Genomic DNA, 7,486 nt, shown 5'->3' with positions numbered 1-7,486 from the left:
GCGAGTTCTCAGAATTCTGTATCACTTTGGAAGCATTGTGTGAAAACTGAGCCATAGCCGGGATAAAGGTGATGCACTTGCGTCAGGAGAATAACTAGAGGGTGCGCCAAATAAGCTACAAAAATTTACAAAGAAAGAAATACGATTATTAACTTTTCGAAACATCAAACGAATTTTATGTTATAAAATAGTCCAGCTGAATCAAGACAAGAAATAATAAATTTTTAATCAAAACTGCGAATGTTTCTTAACACTATATATAGTTTTCTAACATTAAAATTTATTGTTGGATTGCATTAAAGATAATTTGCGCTTGTTTATCCTAATGTATTCAGCTGCATAGTCTAAGCTTAAAGCATCATGCTACTTGCATCAGTAGTTCTCTACTATCATCCTTTTAGCTTGAACTATAGGCTTGCCGCTCTTAGTTAGTCGTAACATCATTTCTGGAGTCCGCTAAATGAAGGGGGACGACAATTCAACTACCTACAATGTTGAAACAGACATATGACATGAAAGCTTATAGCATCGGGAGGATAAGCAAGAATATTTAAAACTAAAATATGTATCATATTTTCAATATTCTGTTTCACTTTTTGTATAAAATGTATCATTGAACAAAGCGCATAATTCAAGGATTTGTGTTCGTGTATTCTCATATAATTTGCTCGGAACTATACTGTTGGTTTTGTTTGCGGTTATTATAGAGCAGTGGCACATATTGCTGGATAGATTTACTGAATAGGTACATTAGTCTAGCTCATTCTCTAAAAAGACTCGAATATAAACATATAAGGAAACACATAATTTCTCTCTCCTTTTTAATTGTCCTACTGTTTATAATGAAACAATAAAATTAATTGCTTAATGAGTACCAAAGAAATTTTAAAAAAGAGAAATTTATAATTTTGAATTTTTTGGGGAAGATTTCAGACAAAACTTTCTGACTACTTCTAATGGAACTGATACTGATAAAAAAGAACACGTTTTAAAGAGTTTCGTTTCGTTTCTCGGATTCCAAAGCAACCGATAGAAAGAATATATTTTTTAAAATACATTTTTTTTTTAAATTAAAAAGCAAAAATTCTGAAACAATTTATCCTGAAGAAACAAAAAACACTGAAGGTTATAAAGCGGTTGATTTAAAGATTATAGAAAACTAAAATGAAAGTATCAAAATAAATTGGACTACAAACTTGTTTATTGGCGCGAGTAGAAATGAAAAGAAACATCGGTAAAATTTGCGAACTTTAACTCACTGTTGCCCAAAGAGTCACTGACGAAGAGGAATAAAATAAAGAGAAAGCATGAAGTCACATTAATTATTAACAACTTTAAAATAGTGCTTGTTTTGTAGGGATATTATGAGAACAATAAATTATAAAATTTTATCTGGCAGCCGCTCAGTTTGTCATATTTGAAATAGAATTAGCTGGCACATGATGTTCTCTTTAAGTTCAGTTAAGTCATTCGTACAATAAAAATGTATACTACTGGTGAATGATATGCTTGTCTTAAAGACTACTTCTTGAATCAATGGATTACACTGAAACATGTGAGGCCATTTTCTTTAGGAGGGATGCTTCCATGGAGAATATACCGAAGGAAGTATTCGGTTGTCAAGTTATGGGGAAAGTTCGAAAGTTGTACTGCCAAACTGTTTGCTACGAACCGTACCAGAACGCCTATTCTATGATCACTGGATCTGTCTACAACTTAAGCGAACAATATTGACTCAAAGAAACCGGTATGGACAGCTATCAACGGTGGCGTGGCAAATGCGGTCAAGAGACTGACGTTAATTACGGAAGGGGAAAGTAAACGGCTGTGTCAGGGATCATAAGGGGAGATATATTTTTTTTTTAAAAAGTGTTTTTTGGCTAGTTTATACATTCAAAGGAAAATACAAGTTACTCACTGAACTTCGCACATTAGTCTGAATAACCTTTAAACCCGATGAACAGTACATTTGTGTGACAAGGCGAGCTTTCTGACTGTACAATCTGTTTTACATTTAGCGAGCTTGTGCCGAATAAGTTTATTCGCTATTTTATGTAATTTCTGCAATATTTTGTAATTCTTTTATTTTTTTCATTTAAATTTTATTTTTTTAAAGATAATTTCTTTTTATTCACAAATATTTATATTTTCTATTTTTCTAATAAGTGAAACATTTAATTAAATTCTGATATTTTGTTTTCATAAGATAAAGTACGAAACCTTTGTTAAAATTTTCATAGCTCACTGTAGTTCAGTGACCGTATTTTAATGTGCCATTTTATTCGCGAGTCCATTCATCCGATTTGAAACTTGGGAATGAATTAACAAATCGATCTTTCCATTCAATTGGTCCTATCGACTTGAATACAGTGAGCCTGAGTAAACGGGAAGTATCTTTCGTAAATATAAAAACCATTATAAGCGCATTTCTAAATAATAATTTTAAAATATAATTTTCACAGCTGTTTGACGCTGCTTTCATTTCTTAATTATAAATATGTACTGAAAATTACGAAGAGAATAACACATACGTATCTGTTATTACTAGAATAAGTATTGCTAATGTATGCGATAGGGCTTGAAAACTAATTTTGATTCACCTTTCTTTTCTTTATGAATGATGAATATCTGTTTGCCATACACGTGATCAAATAGGGAATAAGTGTTTAATCCGTAAGATTATAAGTATTGATTAACATTTCATATAACTACTTTTAATTGAGGCTTTCTAAGAGCAACCCCCTTAATTTTGACTCGCAGCTTTTAATTTTAGACTAGGATATGAGCATAGAATCTACCTTTAAACAATGGGATTTTTTTTTAAACACTGTGGCATGACAGTGCCTAGTAATAATAGTTTTAGCGTCACTAAGAATCATTTTCTGGATTCTCATATTGATTTTTTTCCAAAAGATATTAAAAGCTGCAATTGACGAGTATGAGCAATGCATAATACATACATATATAACGTAAGCATACCATAAAGAATAATGAACCCCAACAAAAGCTGATCGACTGCTATTAAACTCTAAAGAGGGGTTTATCAGAGGGAAAATGGCAATTAAAATCAATTAAAATTCCATTTAATTGATTTTAATTATTTATTTACTGTATCGATTTATTATTAATTCTAATGGATTGGAATATTTGAATATGAATTAGCTGAATATTTAAGAAAAATATTATGACTGCGAGAATAGGAAAAAAAACCATTTTTTGAATATTTACTTTCTTATAGAATGCAGATAAATTCATTTTTACTCAATGAAAATCAAAATTTAGTAGCTAATTAATCTGTCCTGTATCGAGCACTTTAGTTCAGTGATCCGTATTAATGTGCGCTTTTTTTTTAAAAAAAATTTCACTGTTTCAAGAATAATTAGAAAAGGGCATAACTCTCTTCTTACCCTTAAATTCTTCAATAAAAAAACTGCATTTTCAGCTATAACCAAGTAAAATAATTTTCTAAATATAATTCAAAGCATGAAAAATAAGGTACATAAACAGCTTGGAAATGGAACTAGCATTGAGATTCTCTTTAAGAAATATGGTGAAGCTTAGCAGAAAGTCTACGAAGTGAAGTAATTCCGTAGAATATTTTCTCTTTATGATTAAATTGCACTCAATTATACTTTATAAACGACATGTAAATAGTATTTAATGTATATGTGTGGATGTGTGTGTGTGTGTAGCTCACTAGCGGCTAAGCTGTAAAACCTGGCAGGTCGATCCGGGGTTCGAATCCGGATCGACGGGGATGGCTGTATTGGCATTTTCTGGGTTTTCCCCACGTGTAACGTGCATAAGAGTCAGTTTTGCTTAGAAAGTTCTCCACGAGGCACCCTCACCCTTAGGCAAATAACAGTCGAATGCTTTGCTATAATCAAAGAAACCAGACCAAACAATAGATATAAGTAGCTTAAAAACTGCTATATTTTACGTATACTTATCAAGTAATATTTCAATATATATAATGATTAAAATAAAGGAAAAGTAGGATCCTAACTGATTGTATATAATGTAATCCCTATGAAGGCCCTAACAATTCTTTCTCACTTAAAGTCGTAACCCAAAAAGAGAACAAATTAAACTTCAGATACGTATACAATACTGAATCTAATACAAAAAATACAAAATATAAAAATAAATTATATATGTACGAAACCTAACTAACCATTTATATTGATATTACGTAAATATACGTATGGTAATGAACATTGTATAATAAAGATATTTTATACCTTGTTCTATATTTGGTTCCATTTATATATACCTATACATAGATATATATATAATTTAAGGATTCCATTTAAGGATTATAGTAGTAGTTAATACTACTACATATAAAACACAAAAGTGTATCAATAATGTATCTTTCAGTATTATTTAACTTCCTTCTTAAGAATTTTCTGGAGTCTAGTTTGCGTTATTTTATTCTAAGTCTCAAATAAAAACAACTATTGTTTATATGTCATTAGAAAATTAACCAAAAAGCAGCGACCACAATGTAATTGAGAAACAGTCCTTAGCCGTGAAAAGGTTGAAAGCCATTCGGTTATGACTATTATCTCACATACTCAGCTACTTCACATACATGGAACATAGCATTCGAAATGAAAAACTCAATATTTACTACAAATTCATTCGTGTAACAAATATCTGTCTTTCTACACCTATTGCTTTTAAAAAAGATGTTATTTATCTTACAGTTTATCCTTAAGTAATACATTTTCATTGTACAAAATTGCATTCATTCGAAGAATTCAATTTGTATTTTCCTCTGTATAAAACTGAATGTAGAGAAGTTAGATGTTTAAACGACCCCCAAGACCCCGAGCAAGATTACTCCCTACTTTTCAGCCCCCCTGTGAAAAAAGGGGTTCTAAATTTACGACCTGACCGCATATAAGGGTATTTCCTATCAACAACTTATCGGAGAAAGCCATTCTGTGGTCCTCAGTTGGTGGGCGAGTGGGTCCATTTAACTTTACTGAAAGGGGACAAGGCTTCAAGGACCAATCGCAGTACAGACGAGTGACGAAATTTATAGCGGGCGCTGGCTGAAGTTCTAGGAATATTCTCCCATTATTTCACTAACTCACACGCTGCATTTGTAGTTCGAAAAAAATTGCACAAAACAGTATTATGACCAACACGCAGCGGAATATGCTGCTGTGTTATGTGAAGGAAAATTCCGTTTTTTAAGGGGAAACTTAACTCAGGAATTTAGAGCTAAGAAATAAAGAGTGATATGGGATACCACGAAAGCAATGGTAAATAGATAAAAGTAAATGAATTAAGCTTACTTCAAATCCTTTTAGAAATAAACAATTTTAATCATTTAAATTTATAATATGATTAATTTGCATTACAATCTAATAGCAAATTAAGTTTTTTTTTTCTTTCTTTCTTTCTTTCTTTCTTTTTTTTTTTTTTTTTTTTTTTTTTTTTTTTTCCCATGCTTACATTAAAACTGTTTTCCCGCAATTTGTTTTACAGTTACTATTGGAAAAATATTTCTTTACATAATAAATTAGAAAGAAAATATTTCTTTCTTAATATTTCTTCCCTTTTTTTTTTTTATTTTCTTTTACTATGAAAATTTCTTTCAGGAAAAGAAATAAAATTCATTCGCTATTACAGTATGGCCGATTGCTGCTGCATTCAACTATCACACACGCATCAAAATGCTTTATTTTAAATAATTTATTCTATAATTAACATGAAAGAAAATATTTTTTCAATATAAAATATATAACCAAAATTAAACTGATCTATCCTGTATGTGTGATTAATTCGTTTTGCAATTTTTGTCGCACAATTACTAACACCTTTTTTTTTTAATATTACATTGCTGTTACTTGAATTTTTTTATATATATAAGAACTGCTCAGTTTAAATATTCTTCCTTCTCAAAAGATTTTATTCTGTTGAAATAATTAAAAGATAGTAATATTTTCACAGTGTAAGTACTAAAGTAAAAATAATCAGTGTAGGTCTCTTGCAGTTGAAGTCCTTGTCAAACCAGCGTTTCGACACATTTTAAATAGAAAACTAATAATAATCAATATCTCTTTTACAATATAAAAATGAGAATGCTATGAACAGTTTTTTTTTTTTTTTTTTTTTTTTTTTTGTTGTTGTTGTTGTTAAATTTGCAAAGAAACAATGATTTTTTAATACTATAATAGGTTACAAAAGTACTATTCCATGAACAAACCCTCAGTCTTATAGCATTGTTACTTTATAGCATAATACAATAATAATGCAGCATAATTCTACTAACAAGCCCACCAGCTGCCGAGCGGTAGAGTCGCTAAACGCAGGTAGTTTGGTCCGAGGTTTGAATCCCGGGAACGAGCTAGCCGGCGTTTTTGTGGCTTTCCACATGTGTAACTTGTATACGAGCCAGTTTCCCTTAGAAAGTCCTCACTTAGAAACCAGTTTTAAAACGTAATAAAATTACACACAAAATAATAATAATAAATAAATAAATAAATAAATCTGAAAGCCTTCAGATTTTATATTACTTCCAAAGGGCCATTATTTAACGTTTTGCGTGTTATCTTTATTTATTAAATATCATGTTTTTCGCACTTAAACCATAAAATTCAATTCAACAGCAATATCATATAATTTAAAAAAAGCATATCTTAAGAATTTCCGATACATAATCTCCCGCGCTAGAGATGAAAATGTTTTTTTCTGTACAATGTTGCCATTGCTCGCTTTGAAATCGTTGGGTTTCTTAATCAAAAACTCATAAATGCTTTACAAAATATGAAATAGATAATAAAACAAATTCTCAGTTCCAAATTTGGGCCTCCAGATGCCTATATTAGGATGGAGGATTACGTTATTCAGAATTTCATGGCTCTAGGTAGCGTTGTTTTATCACTGTGCGAGAAACATTCATACATTCTGCAGATTCCTCATTATTTAATTTCTTTAAATATAATAGAGTGCGATAATACTTGGTGGCAACGATTTGAAAAGTGAAACGCGACAAAATGGCAAAACGAAATTAATAGCCCCTCTGAGCTAAAACTTATTTTTGAAAGTATCACATTAGTAGTAGTACAGCTACTGAAAAAGATATTATAAAGCTATTTTATAGTTTTATAATTTTTTTTTTTTTTTTTTAATTTTTATTTTACAGTAGTGTGAATTTCGCGTAATAATGAACGACATTCCTTTTTGTGTTCAATGTATTATTGGTGAGGTATTCAACTGTTAGATTTTAAAGTAAACGTAATTCTTGCTGTACATAAATCGAGTAGAAGCTTATCGGATGTCTATATTTGTGTTAAATAAAGAAAGTTTATGTGCTTGATAAACTTATTATCTTCTACATTTTTAAAGCATACAATTACAATTTATATCTATAATTTCTGGAATAGTATAACTTTTCTTTCAGTAGAAATTGCGTTCTTGTTTTCTGAATGTGGCTCCAAATACTCTCTCAGTTCATCGCAAATTAAAATAA

The sequence above is a fragment of the Stegodyphus dumicola genome, chromosome 12 (genome assembly GCF_044657685.1).
Source record: "Stegodyphus dumicola isolate Sdum_Otavi_A_Nest chromosome 12, ASM4465768v1".
NCBI classification, from domain to species: domain Eukaryota; kingdom Metazoa; phylum Arthropoda; class Arachnida; order Araneae; family Eresidae; genus Stegodyphus; species Stegodyphus dumicola.
The sequence above is the reverse complement of the archived record's forward strand: the minus strand, read 5'-3'. Positions refer to the sequence as shown.